Consider the following 6,694-nt stretch of genomic DNA (forward strand, 5'->3'; position numbering starts at 1 on the left):
TCTTGAGGAAGAAGGGGGAAGAAGTGAAAAATTAGACCAAACATCCTCCCCGTCAAGTTCTCTCAAACCACGTGTCCAGCCTATGAGACAGAGGAGATTAACTTTGTATCAGAGATAAAATTGAAGTTTTAAAATAGAAAGGACTTTTAATTACTGAAAGTAACCATGAAGTTATGTATTCTGCCCAAGTGTTGTCAAGGGATGGAAGAGAGGAATTTGACAGAGTGGCTGAAAGTAACGATTGGAAAAGAGAATAGTGGTTTCATGTATATGACCCCAATGAGTTGAGACTCCCTAATACACTTAGATTTTGCCTTCAATGAGCTCACAGGTGAGTAGGGGAGATATAATAAAGTCAGAAATAACTTAACATGTACTAGAGAGGATGAGAATGAATGTAGCGTTTGAAGTGTTCTGGGAATTCAGAGGATAGCTGGACTTTTCTGATTGGGAGACAAAGGAAGACATCACATGTTGTCCATAAATTTTCTTTAATGTCATCTCAACAACGATGATATGTGTTTGAATGCAAAAAGTTCTCCATGGCTAACATCCCAGAATCATAAAAGCTGTTGGACTATCTTTGTTTCATTTATTTTCTTTATTGATGGATTTTTACAGGATCGGGCTCTGCACAATTGGCTGAGTATCAAGCTGAAAATCCTGAGTTATGCTCTAGCTTTTCTTCCACTGTTAAGAAATGGCCATTTAAAGTAATGGCTTAAACTGTCTTCTCTCCCTCCTTCTCCTCTCATATGTAACCTTATTTAGGGTGGAAAAAGAAGAAATGAGGTATCTTCTTGATATTATGGTAATTCAAAATAATAATGAACTTGATCCTTTTCTTATAGGTGTGTTTTAATGCTGGATCCTGGAAAATAAGAAAATATGAGTCGAAGTGTCACAGAAAGTTGAGTTAATAAGGATATTAGAGTTTATTTAACACAACTTAATGAAAGGAGTGATCATGAGAATTGAAAGGAGAGGATGGATTTTCTAGTTCTTCAGGACTTGACTATGAATGTAGTCAATATCAGTCATGATTGTCTCCTCCTTCTTGCCAGTGATTAGTTTTGGTAAAGCAGGTCCTGACCAATGGGATCAGAGAGTTGCCAGTTGGGTGACCCCTGGTAAAGATTTTTCTAAGAAGAAGAGCTGCATGGAAAGAAATGTCTATCTCCTTCACTGAACACCATTGTGTCATTGTGTGATGTCTGGACCAGTTGCAGTCACCCTGTGACCCTGAAGGGAGCATTGCTGACCTGCTGAAGGTGGCAGAGTGGAAGGTTGGAAAGGACCTGGGTCTTTGATGAAGTCCCAATGCTGCTGGATTATCCGACCTCAGAACTGTCCTTCCTCTATGCTGTATGTTGTGTGAGTCACTACATCTTTGTTTAGCTATTTCTACTTGGGACTTCTTTGTTACTTGTTGCTGAAAGTGTCCTAACTGATACATGTGGGTCAGGAAAGGACTTGTTTAGAAGGTGACTTTCAACCTGATATAGGAATGTTGTGACGGAGCCAAGTTATGTAAAGAGCTTGGGGGAGGAGAGCCTTCCAGGCAGTGGGGTCAACAAATACAGAGGCCCTGAGAAGGGAGCAAGCGTGATATGTTTGAGGAAAAGAGAGCAGACCACTAAGGCGGTGTGGTGGGAACATAAATGGAGGTGAGTTCAGAGAGGTACAACATTGCCGACCAACACAAGGAGCTTGGATATTTTTTTTTTACAATTTTTTATTGTGGTAAAATAGAAGAGCTTAGATTTTAATCTAAATGCAGTGGAAGCCATTGGAGGGGCAGGCCCATTTCTTTCATTTCTCCATCCACTACACCCAGCAGATAGTTGAACTAAATTCTAGCTTAGAAGTTTTCCGTTTGATCAAAATAATTCCAATAATAGAAAGATCGGTTGAAAATGAATATTTTTCTCTAAGTTCCAGTGTGAAGAGATAAGACCTTCTCCTTGGCAACAGGCAAAAGGGCTTTCCTCGCAATTCTTTAATCAGATACAACTTCAGAAACTAAGTTTACAGGTAAAGAAAGTCACGAGCACATGCAGAACAGCAGCGATGATGACTCTTAATTAGCTGCATCAAATGACTCTTGGCATTCCTAATTTTCACCTTTTTATAACAATTCAATTCATTCCAAGGTTTTACCAGAGTAGACAGGCATGAAATGAATTCTCCACGGTAGGTTACCAATGGCAGAGAAATTGTGAGCTTTGAAATGGCTGGAAGAAATCACGTGGGCTCTGGCTCTTGCTTTTCCCTAAACTCTGTGAATTCTGTCAACAGTAATTCTGTGAAATATGTAGGCTGCATTATTTGGGAGAAATGAACAGTTTTCTTTTCTCTAAGCCTTATCTGGGTTCTATCTTTTCCCTAAGTCCACTCTAATGAGGAGAATATTCTCTGGGGAGCATGTGGTGTAGTAGATGAGAACTAGGAGTCGGGTTAACTGGGTGCTAGTCGGGTCCAGATGTGTCAAAAAGATAGTGATATAGGGGGTTTTAGTTGACTGTACATTCTCTGTAGATGAGGAGTGTGGTGGGGCTGCCATAATCAAGTGTGATGAGCTTTCTCCCCTGTCATGCTCTAGGATGTCTCCACATGCCAGCCACGGGTTACTATTTGCACTCTGCTGAAAAAGCCACGCTATTTCCTCCCATTGGGTCTTTTAAAATGCTCCATTCCTTCTTCCCGGAATGTCCTTACTCCACTTCTCTGTCCTTTAAAACTCAAAGCTTTCTCTGTTAAGCTTTCTATGTTGGACATAAAGCCTTGTGCACCTTCTCAGATTCTCTTGACACCCCCTTCTTTCTATTGCTGCTGCACACCTACTGGATAATGCCATCCTCTCCTTTGCTAGCATCCTTATGAGCTCCCTGAGCTGGTTGGAGTCTGAATTGAAGGCTTGACCCTACCTTGCCCTCATGCCTCACATGCTGAGCCCCTCTGCTTTCAGACTTTTGAGACTGGGACTTAAAAGTCCCACTGTAGGATATGGAATCTGAGTTCTTGATTGGATGCTGAGGGGCTGGAATATTCAACTTAAAGAGTGGAGGAATCAACTTGCTGTGAGGTGAGCCTTCACCGATGGAAGTCAGCAGATGAGAGAGAGGAGCTGGGTGAGTAAATTCCAACTCCTTTCACCCTTTCTTGGGTTGCTCAGAGATGTAGTTTTTCTTTGCAGACTTTCCAGGGAAGTCTTGCATGGTGTGTAAACATGCCTCTTAAATTAGCAGCTGTGGGTCTTTGTTGCATACTGTAAAATGGTAGCTGCTGCATTGCATTGTGTTGCTCAGTATATTTCCTTATTCATTCCCCCTTTTTCCCTAACCCTTACCACCCTGGGCTTGTACCTCCTAAATAAAGTGGCAATCCTTTAATTCTTGCCTTTGGACCTTCCTGACTGCTTCCCAGTGGGCTTTGTCCATACCTCCACTGTCGGACAGCAGAAGCTCTCTTAACCCATCTCCTCTTAACCTACTCCTGGATTTCCAGTGCTTTCCATTTCTTCTGTAAACCACACTCTGAATGCTCATTGCTAGTTGACTCCTTGCTGTAGTCTCGTGCTTCCACCTGGATTGTATGCTTATCAAGAGCCAGTTATATTTTCTCCAATTTTATGTATACAACATTCACCTGTTATTATAATTATATAATGTAATTGAATGTTACATAAAGCAATACCTTATGGATGTGAAAATAGTAATATGGGTTGCTTCTGCAAAAATCTAGTTGAATAATTCAAATTTAAGGAAATGCTGCTTTAAAAGGAACTAGAGTCAAATTAGATGTGGTAAAAATCATCGTAAAAGTTTTGGGGAAAATTGTAACATCTAGAAGAGTTCTGTAATCATATGGCTTTCCAAGTGTGTTTAAATTCTTGTTCTACCTTAAAGAAACAAAAACTAATTATCAGAGTTGATACATTATTGGTATGGTTTATGCAAGAAAGAATAGATAGAATGCCAGTCCATGAACCAATAGATACAGAAAAGGCCTTGGCCCCACACCAAAAGATTGGCAGCAGTGAAAGCTTTACAGCAATTGACAGATGACTTAATGTAGGAAAAAGCCATGGTGCCCACGCACGGGCCCCTGGAGGGGACAAATTATCTACTGATCAATTTGCTGCTTAAAAATTTGCAGAGAAGTAAAAGTCTCTTCTCAACAGGGAAAATTTTATTAGGGAATAACTCTCCAGTAGAGTTAAAACAGTTCTACGTTATAAGATGTTTTCCAGAAAACCATGGTGCAAAAAGTAAAGCCAGTGCTACCAGAATACACAAAGTGCAAGCACAGCTCCCCAGCAGCTGCTGGTGGCAATGCAGGTGGAGTCCAGATTCTCACTTTTTATTACTGACCAAAAAAACCCTCCAAGATTTAAGAGAGAGAAATTGTTTGTTTTTACAAGACAAGTACTCTTCACAAAAATCAGTGTGGACAGACTCTGAATTATTCTATAAATTGATTTTTTCCCATGAATTTACACATTCTGTGAAGAAACGCTTGAAGAAAATAGACATCTGAAAAGCCTGTGCTTTCTTTATCAATGTTTTTCAAATTGTGGGTTGTGACTTCCAGTGGGTCATGAAATAAATTTACTGAGTTGGGGAAAAAGGATTTCAAAGAATGAAATAGAACAGAAAATATCAGTGTCACTGTATGTTGTAAAGGTATTTCATGAAAATTTATTTTATTATACACGTATATGTATATGTCTGTGGAATGTGTGTATATATATGATATAACATTTCTAGCTGCAATGTAAAATTTCTCTTGCCATGTATTTCTGGCAAAAACTTTGAAGGTCTTTGGTCTAAAATAATGCTTCTTCATGGTTTGGTTATGAATAATGTAAAGAAAGTGATTTAAATAAATGCCAGGTTTTTATAACAGAATGCAACTTCTTTGTTCCAAGTTATGGATCAAGGGGCTATAAAATGTTTAAAAAAATAATTTGCAGTTCATTTTAGAAAAACTACAGGACAAGAATACATGGGTTACATAGAATCATTAAAAATCATTAACATTAAAGGAGTTCTTTTCAATGTAGCATTTAGTGGAAAGTGAAATTCCTGGTGATATTTACTAAGTCTCAGAGAAGAGAAAATATGTTGCCTGAGGTTGACAACATTGGAAAAATTCTGAACTACAAGAGAATAATTAAGAACATGGTTTAGTAACTGATCCCAGACAAATTGGAGGTTCCAATGATTTACAGAAAGATAATATATAGCAATAAACTAACAATTCTTATTTATTGCAACACATACTTAGGGCCGGGGAAGAAATCCTTCAGGCCGTGATAGAAACAGACAAATCAGAAAACAAAGGAGAGACGAAAACGGAAGCAGGATGTCAGGTCGAGAGCCGGAACGTCTCATCGTTCAGAAGCCGAAGTTGCCCTGGGAGGAGTTTCGTTCTATTGAATTGGTTAGTCAACTATATTATGACATATAAAAAAATCTACATGCTTCAAAAATATGTTTCAACAACTGTCTCTTTTTCTAAGCAACTTTCAAATATTGATTTTATTAAATGAATGTTTATGTATTTTAAGTTAAAATATTTAAAGTTTACATGTATCATTTTTATGATTCTCGCTCTGCTTTCACTGACTTTCCATTTATGTCATCAGTACTGACCTTGATGGTTTGCATAAGAGAGCTTTACTGTCGTTGTGGCTCCTATTGCCATTGTTTATCTTTCTGTCTTTCAAGCTAGGGCCCAGTGTCAGGGAAGTGGGCAGTTTCTGCGTTCAGACCTCCTGGGGGGGACCCCAGCTCTTCTACCATCTGCTAACAAGATCGTGGATGTGCCCTTCAGTCTCTCTGAGCCTGAGTTTTCCCACTGGAAGGATGGGGCTGGGATAATAGTGGACTTCGCTGGATTAAAATGTGAGAAATCTAGGTAAAGCCCCGAGCACAGGGTCAGGGCCACAGTAAACAGTCAATCAATGATAGTTTTCCCCACCATGATGTCTTAAATTTGCCATAAAGGTAATTGGTATTCTCTTTCATAATTTCAAACCATTTTTCCAGCCCAAGTTTCGGATTGCCTGGCATGGGCTAAAAATCATTTTCAATGCTCCCAGAATCTTTATGAGTTTTCTCAGAATAGTAAAGTTAAAAATAATAACATTAGCTTATATTTTGATGGCATTTTATAACTTTTAAATTCGACATGAGCGGCACAATAGTTCTCATTTTCCAGGTCTCATAGTTCAGGATTATAAGACTCAGAGAGGTTAATTTACTCACCGAAGGTCACCCAGCATGTGGATGGAGAGAGGAACTGACCTTGACTCTCCCGACATCATGCTTGGTTCTCTGCAACCACTGTTGTCACGTGCACAGACGTCTGCGTGAGCCAACATCTTACCGCATGGTAAAGCAGCCGTGAGAACTTGGAAACCGGTCCAACTTGGAGGAATCTCATTATCACTTCTCGAAGCTTTACCCTGACTGCATTTTAAGTTGTATAATTTTTCTGGAACTGGATCTCAGATGGATGCTGGTTATTGGCAAGTACGGTATCTCACTCGCGTGGAATTTTCCTCCTAACATGATTCAACCTGTATTAAAAGACTAGAGAAAAAGGAAAAACAAAAAGCCTTCAAATGAAAGGCATTTAGCGACTCTCCTGGTGTTTGACTTATAAAAATAACGGCAATGATTCATTC

General features: G+C 39.3%; 1 long non-coding RNA gene across 1 annotated transcript; it reads left to right on the plus strand.

Moving 5' to 3' along the window:
* The first annotated feature begins 2,968 nt into the window (after positions 1–2,968).
* Positions 2,969–5,922, plus strand: LOC138923509 (uncharacterized). Its single transcript, XR_011437185.1, has 3 exons — positions 2,969–3,131; positions 5,290–5,445; positions 5,733–5,922. It is a non-coding gene; the product is annotated as an uncharacterized lncRNA (long non-coding RNA).
* Positions 5,923–6,694: the final 772 nt, after the last annotated feature.

This window comes from Equus caballus, chromosome 3, assembly GCF_041296265.1.
Source record: "Equus caballus isolate H_3958 breed thoroughbred chromosome 3, TB-T2T, whole genome shotgun sequence".
Taxonomy (NCBI): domain Eukaryota; kingdom Metazoa; phylum Chordata; class Mammalia; order Perissodactyla; family Equidae; genus Equus; species Equus caballus.